Raw genomic sequence first — 24,393 nt, 5'->3', positions numbered from 1 at the left:
GAAACTCTATATCCATTAAAGAGCAACTCCCCATTCCCCCTCCACCAACCCCCAGCAACCACCACTCTACTTTCGGTCTTGATGAATTTGACTACAGTAGATACTTCACGTAAGTGGAATCATTCAGAATTTGTCCTTTTCTGACTGGCTCATTTCATTTAGCATAAGGTTCTCAAGGTTAATCCAGGTTGTGGCATGTGTTTAAATTTCCTTCCCTTTAAGGCTGAATAATTGTACAAATATGTACTGTACAAATATGCAACAATTTGCTTACCCATTGTTCATCCCTTCAAACATGGCTACTATGAACAATGCCTCTATGAAAATGAATATGCAAACATTTTTTGAGACCCCACTTTCAATCCTTGTGGGCATATACCTAGACATGCAATTGCTGCATCACAGGGTCGTTCTATTTTTAATTTTTGAGGAACTGCCATACTATTCTCTAGAGTGGCTGCACCCCTTTTCATTCCCACCAACAGTGCACAAGTGTCCCCCTTCTCCGCACCCTCACCAACATGTGTTTTCTATTTTTTTGTTAGGGGCCATCCTAAATAGTGGGAGGTGATATCTTATTATGCTGTTGATTTGCATTTCCCCCGATGATTAGTAATGTTGAGCATCTTTTATTTGCTGGCTGGCCATTTGTATATCTTCTTTGGGAAAACATCTATTTAAGTCCTTTGCCCATTTTTATTTTTATTTTATTTTTTTAAGATTTTTTATTTATTTATTTGACAGTGAGAGAGAGACAGCTAGAGCAGGAACACAAGTGGGGGGAGTGGGAGAGGGAGAAGCAGGCCTCCCCTGGAGCAGGGAGCCCGATGCGGGACTCAATCCCAGGACCCTGGGATCATGACCTGAGCCGAAGGCAGACACTTAATGACTGAGCCACCCAGGGACCCCTGCCCATTTTTAAATCAGGTTGGTTTTTTTTTAGTTGTTGAGTTGTGGGAGTTCTTTAAATACTCCGTATATTAATCCCTTATCAGAAAGATGATTTGTAAATAATTTCTCCTAGTCTCTGTATATTTCATGTTTTAAAGGCTTGTGACAATCCACTGAATCGATTTTACGAACAACTAAAGGGCTTGGTTCCTTGTTTGAAACCGCTGCTCTGAAGAAAAGAGAGGTGAACGAAGCAGCTCCAGGAGTTGATGTCCCACCAGCTCCCTGCCTCTTACAACATGACCGTGTAGAGTACAAGGTAGAAAGGAGTGGCAGGGCTAAAACTGTCCTTCTAAGGAAAAATTATATTTTAAATGCATACACTACTATTAGAAAAAGCAAGGACCTGCAGATGAACGAGGTAAGAAGGAAAAGAATGAAGTCAAAGAAAATGGGAGGAGAAAACAAAATGCACAGATTAGGGCAACAGGAAACAAAGAAGCAACAGAGAGGAAAGTCGTGTCATGAGAAAGATGCCATGTTAAAAGGAGCAAGAGGAGAACCCATGGGTGCCTGGGACCTACTTGTTCTGGGCACTCATCCAGGCCCTGGGGACGTGGTGTTAAGCCACCGACAAGCTCCCTGGTTCACACTACGTTCCAGCTTCCATTTAATCCTCACCCACACACACCCCCGCCCCTGCATAGCAGGCATTGATGACCCCACTTTATAAATTTTTAAAAAAGGGGGATGACAGAGGCAAAATTTGCCTGCGATCCCTCAGCCAGGTGTGGAGTCCGGCAGGGCTGCAAACCGGGGCTTGTCCACCTTCCTTCCTCTGCTGTGGTCACCTCCACTGCCAGCCCAGGGAGGGAGCTCTTCCTCATGGTGCCTACTGACAAGATGGCAAAACCCTGAAGACATATGCCTGAGCACTGTGGGTGTTTGTAGTGACTGCTGGGCCCATAGGGGGCAAACAGGGGAAGGATGCCCAGAAAAGACACTTGATGGAGGAGCAGTGGGAAGATTCCCAAGGAGGCTGAGGCCACGTGTGGGTGACCCTGGAACGGGACGCGGCCAGAACAGGTGGCGCAGAGGTGAGGTCAGTGGGTCCCGATTCCTGTGCAGCCAGAGCGTCCCGGCTGGTTGTGTTAGGTGCCATCTGGGACCGTAACAGATTCCTGGGCTCACCACATGATGCAGAAAGTCTGAGGTGGGGCCAAGAATCTGTATTTTTAAAGCACCCGCCACCCAGTCCCCCAGTCCCCCAGCCCTGTGTGCGTCCAGCTGTGCAGGCACATTCACCAGCAAAGCTGCCGGGACTCAGTGGCCCTGGGGCTACTCAAGCCCAGAGGTGGGCAGGTGGGAAGGTTGCAGGGGTTGAGGGGGACAGAGAAGGCCCCCAGGGCAGGGCAGCCAGGAGTGTCTCTGCTCAGGCTTGCTTGCTCCCCACCCCCCGCACCTCCCACACGCTTATCCTCTCTCCACCTCCCACCCCTCAGAGCTCAGCATTCAGGAAGGGCCCTCACTCTGCTCTTCAGGGCTTGCGAGAACTTGCAAGAACTGGGGACACCCTGAGGGAGGCCACTGCAGGTCTCCTACCTATGGCACTCAGACACCTTTGTCCCGACATTTGGTTCTGCTTATGACTATGGCTTCAGAGTGGGACCGAGACATGAATGCACCCTTCACGAAAGGACAACTGACTTTTCTCAAAGTGAACTCAGCGGTGATGGGATAACCCTGTGGACAGACTGTGGCCCTATTATTTGTGTTTTTCAGCTGAGCTGGATTGACCGCTTGACTCAGCAACTAGCAGCTCACAGCGAAGGTGATCAGGGACAGAGAATGTGTCCAGACCCTATTCATGTAAAGAGAGGATTTTCCTTAAAATTCCTGAGCTGCTGAAACAAAATGGTCCCTTGTACCAGTTGGGAAAAGTCCAGATAGCTCAACAGACCAGGTGTCATTACAGATTTCATCAGGTTCAATATAGTAAAATGTCACAGCCACTATGACCAATAAAAAAAAAAAAATGCTAAGGGCGCCGGGTGGTGAAGTCGGTTAAGTGTCCAACTCTTGATTTCGGCTTGGGTCATGATCTCAGGGTTGTGAGATCGAGCCCCACATCAGAAGGGAGTTTGCTTGAGATTCTCTCTCTCCCTCTGCCCCTCCCACCACTTGCACTCTCTAAATAAGTAAATAAATACATACATAAATACATGAATAAAATCTTCCTAAAAATCCTGAATATTTCCCTCACGGAACGCCAATGAGTTAAATACCCTCCAAGGCATAGGCTTCTCCATTTTGGTAAACTCTGAGACCCAGCTTGGGCTCACACACAGCTTCCACATATAATATAAGGTACTCGGTCTACCAACTGACCAAGTTTAAATAACGTGGAATTTAATAAATGCTCCCAACCTGTTCCAAGCATATCCTACCTCTTTCTGAGTATTTAGAAGGCACTTTAGCATCTTATAATGCCTTCAGAACATCTCTGGGTCATTCAGTATCTATTTAGTGACTCATGGCGTAGTCTCCGCCTAGTCACCTCACCTCTTGGCTTCCACCTCCTCATCCGTATGACAAGGGTTTTAGAAGGATGATCACCACGTGGCCCTCAGCCCTAACATGTGGTGGGCCCGTAATTCCACTGCAGATTTCTGGAGGTGCAGAGAAACAGGGGGGCCTGGGGGGAACCCGGGCTCTGCTAAGAGCTCCCGAGAACAAGGCTGGAATACAGAGATGGTCCAGCCCCCGCATTCTCATCGCCCAATGGAGCCCAAGGTGGTGACTCAGAGATCTCACTGGAAATGGTTCTCTGGTTTCTCTTCCCCTCTCAACTCCCACTGCCCTCATCACGGTGCACGAATCACACGGTCTTCATTCCTGCTGCCCTCCGGCTCACTCCCCTGCCTTGGGCAGCTTCACCTTCCAACCTGTTGACACTCATTCTAAGATTTGGAGTCCTGGTGCCTGGACCAGCCACACAGTGTCATCAGCAGCCTCAGCCAGGCCCAGGGTGTGGACATCAGGGACTAATCCAGGCGGTGGGTGTGGAGGTAAAGATGAGGCAGATTGTGATAAAACATGAAAAGAAATACTCTATTGAGGGCCAAAAAATTTTGAGAGAAACTCGCTTCAGCCTTCCTTGAATAAATAATTTTTTAGAAAGGCAATCATGTTATGTTGCCCAGAAAAACCTTGAAAGTGAATAATCTGGATTCATTTGTAAGATAAGGCAAAGGGAAAAAAGCCAAAAATGCTTTTATGAAGGGAAGTTCCTGAATGACTTTATATTAAATAAGATGAAACATGTAAAGTACTTAGAATAGTACCTTGCCACATAGTAAGCACTAAATAAATGTCAGCTATTATTATTATTATTTTTTTAAAGATTTTATTTATTTGACAGAGAGAGACAGCGAGAGCAGGAACACAAGCAGGGGGAGTGGGAGAAGGAGAAGCAGGCTTCCCGCTGAGTAGGGAGCCCGATGCGGGGCTCGATCCCAGGACGCTGGGATCGTGACCTGAGCCGAAGGCAGACGCTTAACGACTGAGCCACCCAGGCGCCCCTTTTTTTTATTTTTTAAGAGAGCATGAGTGGCGGCGAGGGAGGGACGGAGAGAGAGAGAGAGAATCTGAAGCAGGCTCCATACCCAGCACAAGCCCCATGTGGAGCTTGATCTCGTGATGCTGAGAGCATGAAATCTAGAGTCGGAAGCCTAACCAAGCCAATCAGGCACCCCTGGGAAGAGATCTTTAAATCTCTCTGAGCCTCAGAGATTGCTTTATCTATACAGTGGGTCTAGGACTAGGTTTCCCCGCTTGCCTTAAAGGATCAAATGAAATCATTAAGTAATTTGTACACTATAAAGTACCATAGAAAAATCTCTGCTGAGACCACAGTTACAAAGCCTAAAAGATCAGAACCGTCAGTCTTCGGACTATCCACATCCCTGTCGGGTAACTGACGTGTTGGCAGGTTGATTTCAGTGCAGTGTTTAGAATGAGGACTTCATGCTAATGATCTTGATTAGACCACATTAAGAAATGAAAATAGGTTCTGGAAAAGAGCTAAAGAACACCCACCACGATTTTCTTGGGTGTCATTCCCTGGGTCTGATTGAAGAACGAGTCTTCGTTTAAGACTTAGTCCAGGCATCACCAGCTCTGGGGAGCCTTTCCTGGCACTCTGTCCCCTCGCCCCTCCCCTGCGCCCACAGCACTCCTTACAGCACCAACCAGAGTATACTTGGCCCTCAGTTTAATGCCCGTCTTCTAAATGAGACTCCTTGTGAGTACCTCAAGGGAAGGGAGTATTTTTTTTTTTTTTTTAAGATTTTATTCATTTATTTGACAGAGAGAGACACAGCGAGAGAGGGAACACAAGCAGGGGGAGAAGCAGGCTTCCAGCCGAGCAGGGAGCCCGATGCGGGGCTCGATCCCAGAACTCCGGAATCATAACCCAAGCCGAAGGCAGACACTCAACAACTGAGCCACTCAGGCGCCCCAGGGAGTATTTTTTTTTATCTTTGTATCTTCAGGGCCATTCTCAGCATTTGGAACATATGAGATATGCACTAAGTCTTTCTCTTGTTTTTGAATGAATGGATGAATTAACTAATTAATCAGAGAAACCCAAACATCAGAAAATGCCTTTTTATCTATTCCCCACGCAGGACCCCATTGCCATGAAGAGTAAACAGTTCAATTTACCAGGACAATGATAGAAAGGTGTCATTTATACCAAAGCCAGTGTTATTCTAAATACCGATTATTGATCATTAACCAACACTTTGGGACCAAGAAAGCACACTGACCTAATGTTTAATGTATTAAATCTAAGATGCCCGAAATTAAATTATAATTTCCTTTCTTTTATTGCATAATTATTTCCCGTATTTCAGGAAGTCTCCTCCTCACCTCTTTATTTATTTATTTTTAAAGATTTTATTTATTTATTCAACAGAGAGAGACACAGCGAGAGAGGGAACACAAGCAGGGGGAATGGGAGAGGGAGAAGCAGGCTTCCCGCTGAGCAGGGAGCCTTATGCGGGGCTCGATCCCAGGACCCTGGGATCGTGACCTGAGCCGAAGGCAGACGCTTAACTGACTGAGCCACCCAGGCGCCCCCACCTCTTTTTTTAAAAATTGAAGTATAGTTGACACACAATGTTACATTAGTTTCAGGTGTACAACACAGTGACTGGACAACTCTGTGTTCTGCCATGCTCACCAGCAATGTAGCTTCTGTCTGTCACCATGCAATGCTATTACAACATCACTGAGGAAGTCTTTCCCCTTTAAGGGCGGCCACTTTTCAGTAATAATAAGTGGCTAATTTAGCAGAGATTGCCAGAGGAAGCAAGGAGAGTGAAATTGGATTATGCCCCATCTCCTTTGCCTCAAGGTATGCACCGGAGTTTAAGGAGATTTAGCACAGGAATACTAAGAGAAAGGAAATCAAACACATTTAGGAAGCCAAAGTCACTTATTGGTGCCAAATAGTTTGTTGTTAATAAAAACATCTGCTTGAAAAGGGCCCAGTGATATTCAGGGAATCCTGGGCCGAAAGCTCCCACCCATTGGGTTGAACTGTCAGATTTGTTCTCTTGAATTTCAAAGTTTCTTTGGCTCCTTAAGCCTTGAGTGACAACATTTCAGTTTGATAAACACAGCTCACTTCCTATGGTTAATGCTTGTAGCAGGAAAGAACAATTAACCAACCACAAATATTTCTGTACCAGCCTGACTCCCTGGAGAAAAATGCGAGGCTTTAAAAAATGCCAAAATATATCCTTTAGTTAAGCACCATGGATGGCCTACAATCATAGCAGAATCTCTCACTTTAACACATTAGCAATTAGCTTTGGTTAAAGAAATAAAAATAGGAACGATTCTCTTAACCATAAGGCACTTTAGCTTAATGGGTATGCATATACAGACTTGCTGGTAAAACAGACATGGGCTCGAATCCAAGGCTCCCCCACATGCTAGCTGTGGGGAACCCATAGAAGTATTTCTGAGCTTAGGTTTTCTCATCCTTAAAATGGGGATGATATGTTCTCCATCCCATGACTGGACCTCTGTATATAGACACAGATCTTTAGGATTCTTTCATTTTAATCCCAGCCTCCCAAAAGGAGCTATAGGGAGTGTGTGGGGTGGGGGGGAAAAGAGAGAGAGAGATCAGTCGTCTTTTAAAACAATGTTGGGGTCACAGCCTTCTTTGAGAATCTGGTGAATACAGATTTTCCCCAGAAAATACACTTTCGTACATACATGTGCCCAGTTTCAACACCCTTCCCCCTGAAAGCCCCCACAGCAATTCACGGACCTCTAATTAAGAACCTTGGGACAGATGAGACCAAAGCCTTGGGTTTTGTTTCTTCATTTTTTTTTTTTAAGATTTATTTATTTATTTGAGCGAGAGAGAGTGGGGGAGGGGGTACGGACAGAGGGAGAGGGAGAGAAACAGACTCCCCGCTGAGCACAGAGCCCGACAGGAGGCTCCATTTCACAACCCTGAGATCATGACCTGAGCCGAGATAGTGACCTGAGCCGAAATCAAGAGTCCAAAGCTTAAGCAACTGAGCCATCCAGGCACGCCGGTTTTGTTTCTTCATGAGTCACTTCCTTTCACAGAGAGGAAAGCCTGTTCTCTGGCCAAAGACCACATCGGTCACCACAAGGAGCTGGATGGGAGGGGATGAAGCACTCAGGCCACTATCACCATGACGTAAAATGCAGTTCAAAGTCCACCCGACTCCACTCTCAAAATGAGCATTTCGGCTCCCTGGATGATTGGCGTTCCTTGGAGGGATTAGGAAAGAATAGCCTTCAGCTGCGTGGTGGGCTCAGCATGGCTTTGCAAACTACATGTTATATTGTTTTTAATCATAGCCCTCTATGATGTAAAAAAAAAAAAAGAAGGAGAAGCAAACCAAATGTCCAGCTGAAATGGTGAAGTAGAGTTAACACGATGAAATGTTACGGAGCCACAAAAATGATCATTGTGAAGACACGTCACCACAGAAAAGACGCTTACATTGCGATGAAAAAAAAAGGAAGGAAGAAAAGCAGAATCCCAACTGCTATGCCCCTTATGATTCCAGACATTAAAAACTGTATCATATGAACAAGATAAGTAGCTCTTGGGTAAAAATGTGAGGTTAGTAGAATTATTGATGGTTTGTATCTGTTTTCAAATTTTGGGGGTATTATCTAATGTTTACAGTTGTCAAGTAAGGAGATAAATGATAAATCTGTACAAAATCAGCCTGTTCTTCCAAATGGCTGTGGCCCTGTCCTGCCCCCAGGCAGCGGCTCGTTCTGTGGCTTCCCTCCAGAGCAGGCTGAGAAGGCAGGCAGGGCGGGCAGACCGGGTCAGAGCTCCCCCAGGCTCCCCCGCACAATCAGGCCTGCCAGTGAAAGAGCAGAGAGAGAACATTCATTGTTCCCACCCTGCAGCACCACCCTGGTGGGCCCTCCAAGGTGTAGGTCCTCGGCATCTGAGTCTAGCCAATGGGGAGACAGGTTCATGCATGCAGCCCAAGGACATTCGTGTCTAAATCCATGTGAGCCTCTGGTGTTCCAATTCATGCCATGTGCAAGTGGGCTGACCCACAGAGTCAGAGGTAAATGACGTGTCTGATGCTTGCTGGCGCTGGAAACAGACACGGGGTCCCCATGGGTGCTGGGAGGTTGGATGTTCTCACAACAGACATGAAGAGACAATTATAGAAAAGCCTCCTGGGGGCTCCTGGGTGGCTTAGTCGGTTAAGCGTCTGCCTTCAGCTCAGGTCATGATCTCAGGGTCCTGGGATCCAGTCCCACATCGGGCTCCCTGCTCTGTGGGGAGTCTGCGCCTTCTCCCTCTCCCACTCCCCCTGCTTGTGCTCTCTCTCTCTCTCAAAAAAAAATAAATAAAATCTTAAAAAAAGAAAGAAAAGGGAAGGAAAGGAAAGAAAAGCTTCCCGCGGTGCAGCTTGCTGGAGGGGCCGCAGCTCCAGCCATCAGGAGGCCACTCGACCTTCTTAAAGGTCACGGTCAGCACACACTGCTCATTAGGACCAAGCCTCCCAAGTAAAAGCAGCGCGCGTGCTCTGGCTCACTTCTCCCAGGTCAAGTGTCTAACTGCTTCTCTGTCGTGTAGGCACCCGCAGCTGGGGGACGTGAGCAGTAGGTGCAGCAATCCGCCCCCCCGCGCTGCACACCCAGCATTTCCTTCTCAGAGCACTCAGCTGGGGCCTGGTCTCTCGGGCCCTGTGAAACCCTTCCTCCTGAAGCTCCTCCATGGCTCTCTGGCCCCTGGATCAATGAGTGGCTCCCTCATCGGGTGGCCCCAAAGCGCGTGGCAGGACCTCAGTGACAGCCCCGTCACAGACAGACTGGGGCAGGGAGGATGGCTGTACGTGTCTGACTTGAGCAACTCTCGTTTGTGTCCTCGGGGCCTAGCACATGTCTGGCTGACTTAGCACATGTCACTATAAGTAACGCTGGGCAACTGACAGTTCCAGGGCAGAGAGACAATGGGGCGGGGGGAGTTTCAGGAGAGGGCGGATCCCCAAGGGCGGACAGATGTGCGGAGCAACAGAGAAATGAAGGGTGATGTCAAGGAGGCTTGAGCTACTGGGTGGACAGGGGTGATGCTGACCCAGATGGGGAAAAGGCAAGTTGGCAGGTGCTGACCCGGCCCATAGGACAAGAGAGGCATTCTCCGGAGGGCCATTTCTTCAGGCAAGCTGATGCTAGATGTCTCCTCAGGCAGAGGTTTCCCGGATGCTAGGTGAGCGCCACCTTGTGCTCCTTCATCCTTGGCTGTCCATTTCTGCTCAGTTGCTGTGTGTGGTTCTGCAAGCTGCAATTTGACAGCCTGCATTTAGCCTTTGCCTTGACGTGGGTGCTAAGCTCCTCCTGTCCTTACTGTAAGCTTGGGTCAGGGCTCTGCTCACAGTGGGCAGCTGATAGACCAAATAATGAAGAGCTAAGAGCCCTGGTTTTGGAGTCGCACAGACCTGAGTCTGGATCTGGGCTTTGGCCTTCGAGCCCCCCGCCCCCGGGGCCCTTGATGAGTTCCTGATGATGTCACAGGGCTTTTTGCGGGGAATTAAGTGAGATCATGGCACAAAGCCCCCGACACATTTCTTAGCACGCAAGTACCAGCAGCTCTTCCACGTTTGACTGATAGGCAAGTAGACAAGCAAAGGGTTGACTAGAAGGAAAGCTCAGAGCCCACTTAGCCTACCCCCTCGTTTGGCAGAGTCAGAACCTGAAGCCCAGAGAGAGGAAGTCCCACAGCCAAGATGGCGAGGCCAGTGCCCAGTTATAGAAACCCAGTCTCGGGGACAGAACTAGCTTGGCACAGGCTGGTACTCATGGCCTTTCTCTTCTCATCTCTCCTGGTTTCTTTCCCCTCTTGGTCTCAGGCTCCTCCTCCAGTCCTCATCTGAGGTCACCGTCCTGTCTTACAAAAGTCATCTGCACCCCCCTCCCCAATGCCTGGGAACTCTGGCACCCTTTCACCTTTGTCTTCACATGAACCCTTGTGTCCCCTCCCCAAACTCTCAAGTCTGCCCACTGGAATTCCCTGATTGGCCACTTCTAGATTCCAAGTACTAGCTGGCCCCCTGAGCTGGATCCTTTATCTCCCCTGGAGTCACCAGGCTTCTGTCCCTTTAAAGTTTCTTTAGAGTGTTGATTTCCCTTCCTCTGTCGGAGTCCAGCAGCCAGAGTCATGGGTGCTGTCTTCCCCTCCAATCAGGGCAATCTGCCCTTCTCAGAGACAGCGACAGGCCCCACCGTGGTGGGATCCATCAGCGCCCACCTGCATCTCGACATCCTCCTGCGGTCTAGGCCACACTCAACAGATCTTGGATCTTTCCCAGGGGTGAGGGGGTCTGCCACAGGTAGGAAGGCAGGGCGCTCTGCTTTCTTCTCTCTAAGTTTCTGTGTCCGTTCCTCCCACAGCTGGAACTGGTTGGCAAGCCGTCCTTCCTCCCTCTGCCTGCCTCAATTCCTTTCCCCTTGTTTTTCCCGATCCGTGGGAGCTCTCACAGCTCCCCAGGTTTGTAGACACAGTTTGGAAACATGGTTTACATCTGTACTCTGTGTTGGAAAAAAAAAAAATCAAAGCAACAAGTCCAGTGTTCCTTTGCCAAGGTTTCTGTCAGCAGGTAGAGCAGACACATGTTTTTTGAGATGTGAATGGATTTTTTTTCTTCTTCTATTCACTTATTATTTTGTTCCTCACCCATGTTGAAGCCATTGCCACAGGGAAATAAAGTAGGAACAAGAGAAGTCTCTTGGCTCAGATTGAGAGAAATGCGGTGAGTCAGTCTGGGCAGACAGGAGCCCAGGGGGTCTCACAGACAGTCTCTCAGTACAGAGTCGCATGGGAGTGGTATCATGACTCCCCCACCCCATGATGTGGCACAGAAGTTCTGGGGGAAGGCTTGACCCAGGTCAGAGGCTGGCACAAGGCATGCTGGCAGCAGCCTGTGTGGATTGCTGATGAAGACCAGATGGGCTGCCCCAAAGTCCTAAACCCCATGAGCCCCACCCCACTCTCCCAAACTGGGGCCCAACCCTGGAGAAGGGGGGAGAGCTTTGAGTTCACTGGGGTTATTTCCCAACATCCAGCAGAAATCAAGATGCTCAGACTAGATATTCTATTTTTGCACACTGAGTGTGGACCGAGATTCATATTCACCCCACATGAATCTACTCTGTCATGACTTCCCTGAGCCCTCCAGATGTTCTTCCAGAGGCTAGGACCACCTTTGTAATAAACTCCCTCAACCCACTCTTCTACCTTCTATGAAGCTGGCGTCCTTTTGAACAGCCTCTTTGTTTTCACAAATAGAACATTCTTCTTCTTCTTTTTTTTTAATGAATGATAAATGAGCCAAATACATATTCCTGAGTGTGACCTTGGGAAGGTAAAAGAGAATAAAGCCAAGGGATAAATTCAGCAGTGTGTTGTCTACCCTTAAGTTTGCAAAGGGGTCATGGGAGACCTTCAAGGTAGTTTCACAACTGCCTTAGAGAGACACCCCACGGTGTGGCCAAGCAGAGTGAGGAGCTAGGAGGTCCAGCCTGAGAGCCAGGTGGTTGCTGCTTATCGGTGTGACCACAGACAATGGACTGTGCCTTCTGGGTGTGCCACTGGGAGCTGGGGATACAACCGGGTGTGCACCTGGAGAACAAGGGTAGAGAGCTGTGTTCACCTGGTATGAAGCTCGAGACCCTTGCTACCCTAGCCCCCTGCTGGGCTCAGTGGCAGAAGCGGTCAGCCATGCCTGCTGGTGTCTGAGTCAGAGTGGCCGGGCCACAGAAGACTCACGGAGGCTGAGACCTTGGGATTAGAACTTCAAGGATGCCCAGGATCTCTCCTCGGGGAGATGGGCATTTCAAGCAGAGAAGAGGGCTCGGCACAAGCTCTGAGGTATAACGGGCAACAGGGAGTCATAGGGGACAGGACTACTGGGACCCACAAGCCTGAAGAAGGATGACGGGAGGGAAATTGGGATGGGAGACCAGATATCTGGTCCCGTGAGGCCTGGGCTTTGTTCTCAGGCACTGAGAAGTCAATGAAGATTTTTACCCTGGGGGTGATAGGGCCACAGTTGAGCTTCAGACACATCTTGCCAGCCACACAGAGGACGGACTGCGATGTGGGTCACTGCAGGCAGAGACAGGAGCTCTAAGGACGTGGCAGTCATCGAGTCTAAAGGCAGGAAGGACCTGAACTAAAGCAGTGGAGATATGGGAACAGAACTGAGAAAGGAGGGGACAGATGTTACCACAGTGTTGCCCTCGCTCAGGGAAACTAGTGCATGTTCTAGCTCACCCGCTGGCCTTTGCTAAGACTCCTACCTTCCCCGAGCTTTAGGTTTCTTCCGAGGGGAGCAGAGCCTCCTCCTAGAGATGCCAGGGGACTTAGTCACCCTTCGCAGGGTGGTGAAAGACCAGGCAGAGATCCTGAGGATTTCAGACCCTCCCTCTTCAGTGGGGAGTCAGGCAAAGGAAGGCCACTCCCAGGGAAAGAGGCAGACCTGGGGCCTCCTTCATCTCCTTCCTCTACTGCTCTGTGGCCCCTCTTGTGACACCCCTCGCCCCCACCCAGTGGCCCTGTGGAGCTGCTGACCACCAACACACCAGTCTGAGCTCTGAGGTGAGGGGAGTAGGATGGGGATGCTCCCTCCCTTCTCAGGACCCGCTCAGACTAGAAGACAGACATCGCTTGCCATTTGACAGCAAAAAACTTTGTACAATGAAAAGAATGAACGAGAAGAACTTTAGGGAGGATGGTGCTTTAGCAACTGGATTTCTACAGCATGGATGAAACTTGAGAATCTCTTTATGGGGCAGACTTTATTCCTTCACTTTGTTGCAGTGGCATTTGTGATGGTGGGTTTTGTGATGTTTTGTTGTTGATAGGTATGTGTGTGTTGCCTCTGTGTGTGTGTCTGCGTGTGTCTGCGCACGTGTGAGTGTGTGTGTGTCCACGTGTGTGCATAAGCCTGTGTGTCTGTGTGTGTCCGTGCGTGTGAGAGACAGACAGAGAACATATCCTACACCCATAACCTCCTTCCCTGAAGAGATTTCCTTTTGTCTTTCTAGTTATAAAATCCTTAAAACGGAGTCCAAAATGGACCAGCTTCCCCCAAACACCACATGCCAGAGACCTCCAGGATATCCAAGGCAAAAACCACAAAAACTCCCTTCTCAGGCCAAACCCACGGGGGTGGGAGATGCAGGACACCCTTAGTCACTCAGGCCGACCTCCGACAGCAAACCCCCACACTGGAGACCTTTTCAAGCACATGCTTGGTGGAGACCGGCTAGCAGCAAGGAGCTGAAGGTATGTAACCATGAAGATTCATAGAGGATCTTAAATAGCAAACTATGACAACATTATATATGGACAAAACCAGCTTCCAAGGGCTCGTAGTTCTTCCCCACTCTGTTCATGCCTTTTCTTCACTCGATTGTCAAGGGGCTTTCCGATCAACAGGAAGAGAAGGAGCAAACACAGAGGCGTCAATTGGCTTACACGCAGGCTGGCTTTCCGTGGCGGGCTTGACAACCCACAAATGAATCAGAGGAGGGGAATGAATGGGGAGGATAGTGGAGTGCACATCATGAGAGTGGCTTTACGTGCAGGCAGCAATTAGAGGAAGCTGATTTGAAAGCAGAAGGCTCCAAGCCCACTGGGATGAATGTTGCGGTGTCATTTGGCAGGAACGCAGGGAATGTGACATTGCATTCCCTGTACGCCATGCTCAGCCTCACCGAAGGCCTCCTGGAGGAAGTTTTTAAACCCTTCTCCTATGCCACAAAGGAGTGTGACCTTTCTGCAAGGAAACTGTCGTTCAAGCCAATGAGATCTTTCTGAGGGCCAGGGTGCTAGCTCGGAGGAAGGCGTCAGTCACAGGGCCCGTCCCCTGTGATGTCTGAGCCAGAAGACCCTCTGGGGTATTATTTTCACTTCCCATTTGCTGGTTCTCAGAGGCCACTTGTCTTGGTTGACAGGGTGGAGCAAAGGAACCTGGGAAGATTTATTTGACCCTGAAGACAAGGCGGGAGCTGGCTGTTTTCTCCGACGGCCCGGGAGGCAAGCAGCTTCAGCTAAGATAAGGCTCTGGCAGAAATATGGGCACAAGGGACACCCCACTTTACCTCCTCCACACCTGTGATAGAGTCTCCAGGCCTGGTTGTCATGACCGACGGGAGCAGGTGTTGCCCTGCCAATCTCAGCCTCAGACGGTTGCCAACAACGAGCACTCCGTACTTCACTGAGCCCTAATCCACTTGAGAAAACATCTCTGCTTTGTACATCTAGCTGACACTGGTGGTGAAGGCCTCCCAGGAGTGATTCTTGGAGCAGGAAGAGAATCCCATGTTGACCCATGTTCCCACGACATGGAAAAGCCGCGTTCACCCCCTTGGCAGTTAATCAGAAGCCAATCCTTCTTGTGCTAGCAATCCCAACCCCCCCTGAATTGTTGAAATCTGATGAAAGCCAGAAATGATCTTTGCAGAGGGTTGCCCGTGTCCTCCACAAAAGCGCTCATGCAAGTTTGGTTTTGTTTTTTTTTTTAAGATTTTATTTATTTACTTGAGAGCACAAGGGAGCACAAACAGGTGTAGCGACAGAGGGAGAGGGAGCCCAAAGCAGGGCTCAATCCCAGGATCCTGGGATCATGACCTGAGCTGAAGGCAGACGCTTAACCAACTGAGTCACTCAGGCGCCCTGCTTGCCTACAAGTTTAAGAAGCTCATAAGCTCCAGGAAACTCATCAGAGGTCTGTGGGCTCCAAAAGTTAGGTCACCAGCAGCAGGAACTGGTGCAGAGAGGGTCTCTACCCAGGACCACGCACACGCCTCCTGTCACCAAGCACACAGCAGGACCCCCTGGGTACCTAAGCCTCCTTTGCAAGGCTCAGGACTCAGGAAATCCCAGGACTCAGGCTATGCTCCCCTTGTCCCTGCTTTGCAAAGCCAGATGCAGACAGGACGCTGATCTGTGGTTTGAAACTGAGATATTCTGCTTCTCATCAGCAGTGTGCCGGGCCCAACTTGTACACGTTTGTGGAAGTCAATTGTTAAATTTGGGGGAATTTTGTGAGCTATTTGCTAAGCACATCGCTATTCAAAATTAAATCATACAAAATTAAAATTATATAAAATAAAAATTAAATTATATAAAATATAATTAAATGAATTAAAAATGAAGGTAATAAACACTCAAATGTCATCATTCCCTAGTTATTTCACCACATTTCACTACTATCTCTGTTCTTGAGGTTATCTGTGTGGTGGAAATGCTATCTAATCGTCCGCTATTGCTCGTTTCTTCCTAGCCCTGTGTGCAGCCGGGTCACGTGGGCAGCTTGAAGTTGGCTCTCTAGGGGTGTTTACACCACGGGAATAGGCGAGGGCTTCAAACCTGGGGCCGATTTGCCTCTTTGTTGATTTTCTGGACTTAATACAGTGATGGAGGAAATGTTAATAATGTAGGTTCAACTTCAAAATGTGTCCTGTTTATAGCCGTTAATAGCACAAAAAATTGAGAAAAGCTTTTTGAGTAATTAAAAACTATTAGCCAGGGGCGCCTGGGTGGCTCAGTCGGTTCAGCGACTGCCTTCGGCTCGAGTCATGGTCCTGGAGTCCCGGGATCGAGTCCCGCATCGGGCTCCCTGCTCGGCGGGGAGTCTGCTTCTCCCTCTGACCCTCCCCCCTCTCATCCTCTTTCTCTCTGTCTCATTCTCTATCTCAAATAAATAAATAAAATCTTTAAAAAAAAACCAAAACAACTATTAGCCAATTTAGCAAAGAAGTCAGTGACGTCACTGCCTACGCGCAGCGTGCAGGGCCGGTACGTCTCTGTCACTTTGGTCTTGTTAACATAAATGAAGACATCAACGACGTCCGTGTCACCCTTATACTTGTGTGTCAGGTGCGGCCATAGCTTGACCGTGGACACAAGAATTTGGCAAAAGTCCACAAAAGCACTCTATGGAGAATCGATGCCTCTATGGCTATCTACTTACAATAAAGAATATTACATATTTTGTTATTATTTGTAAATTATGTGTTACATATTCTTTATACCAGTACAGTTTATAATAAACTTACGTGTGTATATGTGTGTACATGTGTTTCCCGGAAAGCTGGTTGTTGAACCTTTACCCCCACTGCTGTCAGTCTAGAAGATACCTATCTTAACCTAACCTCCCCCACCCCTGCCCCCATCCCCGCCCTCCCCCTTCCTGCTGCACTGACAGGTGCCAGGGAGTCCATCAGACAGACAGACAGATAGCACAATATGGAAATGATTCCTTTCCACATGAATGCATAGGGAAAAGAGATTTGAGCCTTTCCCGTAAAGCCACCCGAACAAAATCATGAAATGGATTATTATTTTTGATCCCATCTCCAAATGCAATACTTAAAAAAAAATAAATTTATTTGGGGGCGCCTGGGTGGCTCAGTCGGTTAAGCATCCGACTCTTGATTTCTGCTCAGGTCATGATCTCAGGGTCTTGAGATCAAGCCCCGTGTCAGCCCCACACTGCACATGGAGGCTCCTTAAGATTCTCTCTCCCTCCCCCTTTGCCCCTTCCCCACCTCACCCCTCCCCAACTTGTGTGCCCACCCCAACCCGATTGTGTGCTCTCTAAATAAATAAATAAATAAATAAATAAATAAATAAATAAATTTCTTTTAAAAAATCTGATTGTACTATAGATATGGTGGGAATAAAGGGAAACTTAACATGAAATAACTATATATGATCTTTGCAACAATACAAGGAGGAATATCTAAAAATAGGCAGTGAAACAAGCTGTTTATGTACGTATAACAGACTCACAGCTGAGCATTTCACCATAGGGTGGCCCCCTTGGTAAAACAAACACAAGGAATTGGTCTCTGTTTTGTACACAGAAAGGGAATTAACTCTTACTGAGCACCCACACCATATACCAAGTTCTTTCAAAAATGCTGTTCTGTTTTGATTTATTTACTTATTTATTTTCTGGGGCTTCCAAAAAGATTTGAAGCTACTTATAAAAGCAAACATGAAATAAATAGGAGAGAAAAAGAGATGAAGAAATCAAGACCAAAGGGTAGATTAGGGTAGAGAAACAAATTTGAAGGTAAAGCTGGTTACACAGAAATACAGACCGTGAGATGGGGCTCCCCAATTCCTAGTGGTTAGATGCAAAGTAGGCTCTAAGTGTCCTGGACATGGGAAATTATCGGTTTATAGAATCAGTGTCTTTAGGACATCCATTGCTCCAGAGAAGCATGGATTTCCCAGGTCTGGAGCCTGACAGGAATTCTCTTGCGACTCCTAGGGTGGTCCTGAGTGGAATGGTGGACATCGGTCTCAGTGGCATCACAGTAATGATGACCTTATTTTTTATAGCAACCTTCAGCTCAAGGGTAGGATGACATGCCCTCACCAGGAAAGGGTGCCCGAACCTGACTCTGGAATGCAATCCCTTGAACACCCCAAGCATCAAGATCCAGACACACAGCATGCAGACTGACTAGCTTGATGGCGAAGCGGGGGGGGGGAGCACACCCAAAATATCTGGATTCATTTTTCTCAGTCCTTTTAAACGCATTTCCTCTTTGAGAAACATAACAAAACCATGGTCTTCCTTTTGAGACTTCAAAATAAATATTGTGCATAAAAACAAATTTAAAAAGTTACAATATGCAGGGGCGCCTGGGTGGCTCAGTCAGTAAGCATCTGCCTTCAGCTCAGGTCATGGTCCCAGGGTCCTGGGATGGAGCCCTGCATGGGGCTCCCTGCTCGGCCGGGAGTCTGCTTCTCTCTCTCCCACTCCCCCTGCTTGTGTTCCCTCTCTCGCTGTATCTCTCTGTCAAATAAATAAATAAAATCTTTTTTTAAAAAAGTTACAATATGCAATGTGCATTTTGCAAATTACAGGGACTCCTCTGGTGATTCTTACATGGAGAACTGGATAGAATCTAGGTGGAAATATTGTATACTTTTCAGTTGCAACTCACCTAAGAATTAGGGCTTTGGGGTTTAATTTTTATAACCCCGTGATGCGCTGTTACTAGCAAATAAAGAAGTAAGACTCCAGGGTAAAAGTAACCTACCTGAGTTATGTCAGTATAGACTGAGGTCAAACTACTGTTATTTCACAAGGACATTTGATGACTTGCCCAAGGTCACATAGTCAGAAAGCTGCAGGGCTACACCTTGAACTCAAGCCCTCTGGTCCACAGGCTGGCCGTCCAACCTCTATGCTAGAGAACCTCTCAGCCACAGCCGCTTTGCTGTACTCCTGTGCCCACGTTCTTTCTAATTCCTGGGATCCACAACACAAAGATACAATTAAATATCATTACTAAATATTGGACTTGGTGATTCCAAATATTTGGGGTTGGCTGATCCTTTTGGGAATGTGATAGAAGCCAGGAGCGCTCGGTGTGGGAGTATGCACATTCACAAAAGCTTGCAGACAAGTTCAGAGAGCTCCTAGACCCCATGAAACTCATCAAGGGTCTGCGGTCTCGGAGGTCTGAATGCCTGGCTTCATCCTTTAAGCACAGACCACCTCATATCCTTGTAGACACTACAGAAACCTGTGCAAACATTACCTGAGAGTGAGGGCCTCCTTAAACTCTGCACCCCAGGTGACTCGCTCGCCTCACCCTGATCCTAGCCTAGCAACTCAGGTATCAAGGTATGCGAGGAGGCCAGCAGAGAGGGGTAAGGACAAGGCACCCAAGAGAACCTCTTTCTACGACATGGTTTTGGAAACATCAGCCCTCTGGTGAGAAAGCACACAGTGGCCTGCGTTGAACAGAGGTCCTGCAGGGTCAGCAGGGACCACAGCACAGCTTCTTCTATGTTCCAATCACCCTGCTCAATCTAGCTCTCGTATCTAGGCTTGAAGCTGGGTGCACCTGCTCCCGTCTTGCAGAGACCTGGGTCCTTTGCTCATACTTGTCCAGCTGGAAGTGGCAGAACCAGGTCCTAGAGCAGAACTGGCTGGCCCCAAGGCTCAGCATCTTCCTCTGGATGATACCGCACTTTGCAGCGAGCAGAACACACCAGAGACCTAGTGACAACCACCTTCTTCCGCAAGGGCCCCCATTAAAACCCCGGGCCTGGCGACGGCAGCAAAGCTCTCTGTGGCTAAGGGAGGTCATTAAATCTTATGTGCGTTCCTGCCTTCAAGCTTTCTTCCTCCTGTCTTAATCTTCACTGGCATTCCAGAACTTGCCCTTGTTCCTTTCCCTCAAGAACCATTTCACAGGGCACCCACCCTGCTCCAGACACCGTCCTGAGTGCTGAGACCCAGAGAGGGATGTAAGGGGGCCAGCTCCCCATCCCGGGGGAGCTCAGATCCAGAACTCCTGCAAACAGGGAGCCCTCGGCATGTGTTGGAGGTTCACGGGGACATGGGGATGGATTTGGGCCCTGGGGACAGAAGAGAAGGCAATGACCCTGGTCTAGGAGTTAGAACAGGTGGGACTCGCCCAGATGGGAGGGTAGGGTGGGGGCCCAGGTTGAGGGAGCAGCAGGAGCGTGGCCTGGAGCGTTCCACAGCAACATGGGGCTGGCTTAGTCCAAGCAGACGGGCTGGCAGTGGGGGAAGCTCGAGCTGTGACGGGAAAAGGACTCGAGGCCCAGTGGTAATCGCTGCTCTCACTTCTGATCTTCATCTAACTGTTGTGATTTTCATCTAAGTGCTGTCTTCCTACAGCTTCACGATTCTTCTTTCTCTAATCTGGCTGGCACTTCACCCTCCAACCAGGGCACACCCGCTCTGTTGGGCCTGGGTGGGTGGTGGAGGCGTGAGGGGGCGGGGGGGGTGTGTGTGTGTGTGTGCACGTGTTGGGGCGGGTGGGGTCAGGTCACTCCAGCTCCCCTGCTACCTCCCCACACACCCGACCCTTACAAGCAAGGATGCTGGCCCCTGGTGGCTCCGTCTGTCTGGTGCAGACTCGAGGGAGGGCGGCCCAGTGGGCTCCCAGGCCACACTCTTCAGGCCACAGCGGGGCTCCGAGGGAATTGGTTTCCAGCACGGCTCACAGCCGCTTGGTTGTCCACAGATTCTGTGGGGATAGTTGGGCCCGGAGGATGGCAGATTCCATCCTGGTATTCCATGCAGGGTCAGGGCCCTCACTTGTCTCCGTTCGGGCCTTTCGCTTCCTCACCAGGGAGAGGGTCAGGTTTGGGGCTCTGGGCATGCACCTGGAGGCCTGCGAGCCTGAACCAGCACAGTGAGCGCTGCTGGGCAGACAGAGGCTGGGGTACTTAGCCCTAAAGCCCCTGACACAGAGCTCAAAAAAATGTGTGCTGAATAAAAGAATAAATGAATGATGAAAAATGCCACAAAGAGAGAGAAATATAGGGGCACCTGGGTGGCTCAGTTGGTTAAGCCTCTGCGTTTGGCTCAGGTCATGATCTTAAGGTCCTGGGATCGAGCCCCACGTCGGGCTCTCTGCTCAGCAGCAAGTCTTCTTCTCCCTCTCCCTCTGTGCTCTCTCTCTTTTTCAAATAAATAAATAAAATCTTTAAAAAAAAAGAGAGAGAGAGAGAGAAATACAGAACTTTCTGGGACTAAGGTGGGGGTTGAGAGAGACAAATGGTTAAAAAAAAAAATGCAAAACGCCTCCTGTGTTCCAGAAAGTTCAAAGAGAGGGCAGGGACCACTGCGCCATGGATTCCAGTTTTCCTAAGCAGGCTCACCTTTTGACCATGTCTGCTCTAAGGCAGGATGAGTATAATCTTTTTTAGCTTTTTATTTTGGAATAATTTTAGGTTTACAGAAAAGTTACAAAGATAGTCTAGAGACTTCTTATATACCCTGCACTCAGCTCCCCCTAATATTACCGTCTTACCTAACTATGGTACATTATGCCAGAACGAAGAAATCCACATTGGCACAATGGTATTAATTTAACTCCAGACTTTATTTAGATTTCACCTATTTTTCATTAAATCCTTTTTCCTCCTAAGACCCACTCCAATCCAGGATGTGAGTTCCGAGTTTAGTTGTCACGTCTCCTTACTCTCCTCTGATGTATAACAGTTTCCCCATCTTTCCTCATTTTCCGTGACCTTGACAGTTGCAAAGGTCAAGTATTCTGCAGATTGTCCCTCACTTTGGGTTTGTCTGATGTTTTCTCATGATGAGACTGGGGTTAAGGGTTTGGGGGGAAGAACAGCACAGAGGGGAAGTCCTTTCTCCTTGCACCATAGCCAAAGTTATATAATACAACACGACTTATCCCTCGAGACATTAACCTTGATTCCCCTGCTTGAGGTGGTGTCTGCCAGCATTCTCCACTATGGAGTTACTGTTCTTCCCTTTCCATACTTCATTCTAAGTCCCTCTGGCACTGAAGGTGGGGGGAATCAAGCTCATCCAGGAAGGAGAAGTATCTATATATATCATGCACAATTTTTCTCTCTAACTATGGCAGCACGATGATAACAATTCTTTAGTTCCTTGGTAATGTAGATAGTTGAGGGTGAAATAATGGCCAATTAGCAAACGACTGGAACTGTTGCCAAAACCCTAGAATTTTAAAACTCCTCTCAAAATATGTTATCAACTGTTCATTCCTTTTCAGAAACTGATCTCTTAGCCTCAAAAGTTATCATTAAACCTATTCCATCGCCCTCCCCTCTGATGTCTGAAAAGTGGAAAACCTTACTTAAAAACAAACAAAATTTTAAAAGGGCAACAACCAATCATTTGCCCTGAGCCAGACACTCCCCATACATCACTGCTAACCTCTGCCATGTCTGCCCCTTAGGGACAATTACGCTTGTTTATAGAGAGGCTGAGTAACTTGCCTGGAGCCCCACAGCCAGCAGGCGTGTGCCCACCCCCATTCGCACCCCACAGTCTTCTCCTATCTTTCCTCTGTGGCGCAGTCATTGGCTTTCCAGCTTAGAAAGCCCAAGAAGCAGAATGTCCCTGGATGGATGAGCTTTTATAAATCAAAAACAAAGCAAACAAAGACGCAGTCTTACCTTGATAATGCTCAGCAGCTTGTCACCATAGCTTTTTCAATCCCAGCGCCCTTGTGATGCAGCCGCCTTCTAGCAATAACCAGCAACTCCTGATAGAATCCCAAAGAAAAAGCCCATTCTGGTTGTTTCAGTTGGTTCCCGTAGCTCGTGGCTTCCTGCTGGTGGCAAGCACCAGGCAGAGGTGGCAGGCTCCCCGATCTGTGGTCAGAGCTTCAGCAGCTTCCCCCAAGGAGCCCCGCCCCTCCCACGGAGCACTTTGAAGGCTTCTGTGGGTTCACTGGGTCCAGTGGGCACCGCTGACCCAGAAAAGCCTGGGACGAAAGACCACAAGCGGCTGGTCTTTCTCAGGCCCTGGGCCACACTGGTTCCAATGACCCTCTGCCACTAGAAAGTTTCCTCATGGGGTTTTGGTTTAATAACATGGGTGGTGTTTTCCTGCACCAAACTTGGCAGAGTTAGTAAACCTCCAAGCTAACTCTGCAAGGTATTTCGCTCTGCCTTGCAGCATTTATGTGCAAGACAAGAAAGAGCTTGGTCTCTGCTGCCTTGTGCCATCTGTGTGAGACTGGGCAGCTGTTCTCTCAGCCTTGTTGGTTTTGTCTTGTCTTCCAAATAGTGCCGGTAATACCTAGCCCAGAGATACTATGGGCACGAATGATAGAATGGGTGTGAGTGACGGGCACAGAATTGGCTCTTGATAAATGCTAATTCTCATTTTTTAAAAAAAATAACACTCTAGGGCGCCTGGGTGGCTCAGTTGGTTGAGCGACTGCCTTCAGCTCAGGTCATGATCCTGGAGTCCTGGGATCGAGTCCCACATCAGGCTCCCTGCTCAGCAGGGAGTCTACTTCTCCCTCTGACCCTCCCCCCTCTCATGTGCGCTCTCTCTCTCTCATTCTCTCTCTCAAATAAATAAATAAAATCTTAAAAAAAAAAAAAAAAACACTCTAGCCAGTCATTGATTCTGATCACAGAGCCTCTTCCATTGTCCTACTTCACTTGGCTCTGAAAACTCAGGGATAGAAGTGGATGGGGAAAGGAGCCTATCATCTGGAGTGGTGAGGTGCAGTCCTGTACTACACCAGCCGAGGGATCAACAGGACCAAGAAGGTTGCTGAGACAACCTCAGGAGACCTGCTGGTCCAACCAGATGTGGTAAGCCACTGGTCACCTGCTTTCTGATCCAGGGACCAAAGGGAACCCATGGGCACTCTCCTGTCCTGCCTTTATGTCTGGGAACCTTGGCAGGGATGGAATTCAGACAGACTTGCTTCTACTCTTGGCCTGGAACCACTGTCCAGAATCTCAGTGTCCTCATGGATTTTAGGACTAAGACAATAATTTGCTGTGAGTTTGGGGTAAGAAAGAGCTTCCTGCAGATGTTCATAGCAATAGCATCAGCAACATGGAGTTTTTGGGTTCTAAATCTCCTTGAAAACAATCTGTCTGATTTCCCCAAAAGGTTTTTGTGACAATAAATAGATTAATGCATTAAAAATATGTATTACAGTGTTTAGTACATAATAAACTCCAAATAACTGGTAGCTGATGTGAATACACCTAATCTAAGTCCCAAATCTAATCCTTAACGCTCCTTTGTCTTCTTCTAGCCTTGGTAGTGAAGAGCCCAAAACAGTGTCCCAAACCAGTTGTGCTCAGCGAATCATAGCTCTTATTAATTTATTATTATATTCATCTCCTGGCACCTGAGAGTTGGATCTAAGCATTAAATACAAGTTGAAAGAATCCCAAACTCCTTCAAGTTATGACTTAAAGACCTGCTGACTTGAGATGAGATTATTTAGCCTCGTTATTTCAATTCAATTAACACAACAAATTTTTGTGAATGTTTGCTCTGTGGTAAGCACACACCAGAGGCTCAGGGTAGAGGTATAAATAAGCATGACCTTTGAAGGAATCAGCCTAGGGAATCTGGGAAGGGTGTCTGGTAG

General features: G+C 48.2%; 1 protein-coding gene across 1 annotated transcript in view; it reads right to left on the bottom strand.

Moving 5' to 3' along the window:
* BLK (BLK proto-oncogene, Src family tyrosine kinase) overlaps positions 1-22,806 on the bottom strand; it is a 69,470-nt gene extending 46,664 nt beyond the window's left edge. Inside the window, exon 1 of the mRNA XM_006745176.2 lies at positions 22,442-22,806. The gene's annotated coding sequence lies outside the window, so the exon portion shown is untranslated. The remainder of the gene's footprint in view (positions 1-22,441) is intronic.
* Between the last annotated feature and the right edge of the window lie 1,587 nt (positions 22,807-24,393).

The sequence above is a fragment of the Leptonychotes weddellii genome, chromosome 2 (genome assembly GCF_054177405.1).
Source record: "Leptonychotes weddellii isolate Sample4059 chromosome 2, ASM5417740v2, whole genome shotgun sequence".
In the NCBI taxonomy this organism is placed as follows: domain Eukaryota; kingdom Metazoa; phylum Chordata; class Mammalia; order Carnivora; family Phocidae; genus Leptonychotes; species Leptonychotes weddellii.
This window is presented reverse-complemented; position numbering and strand designations above follow the sequence as displayed.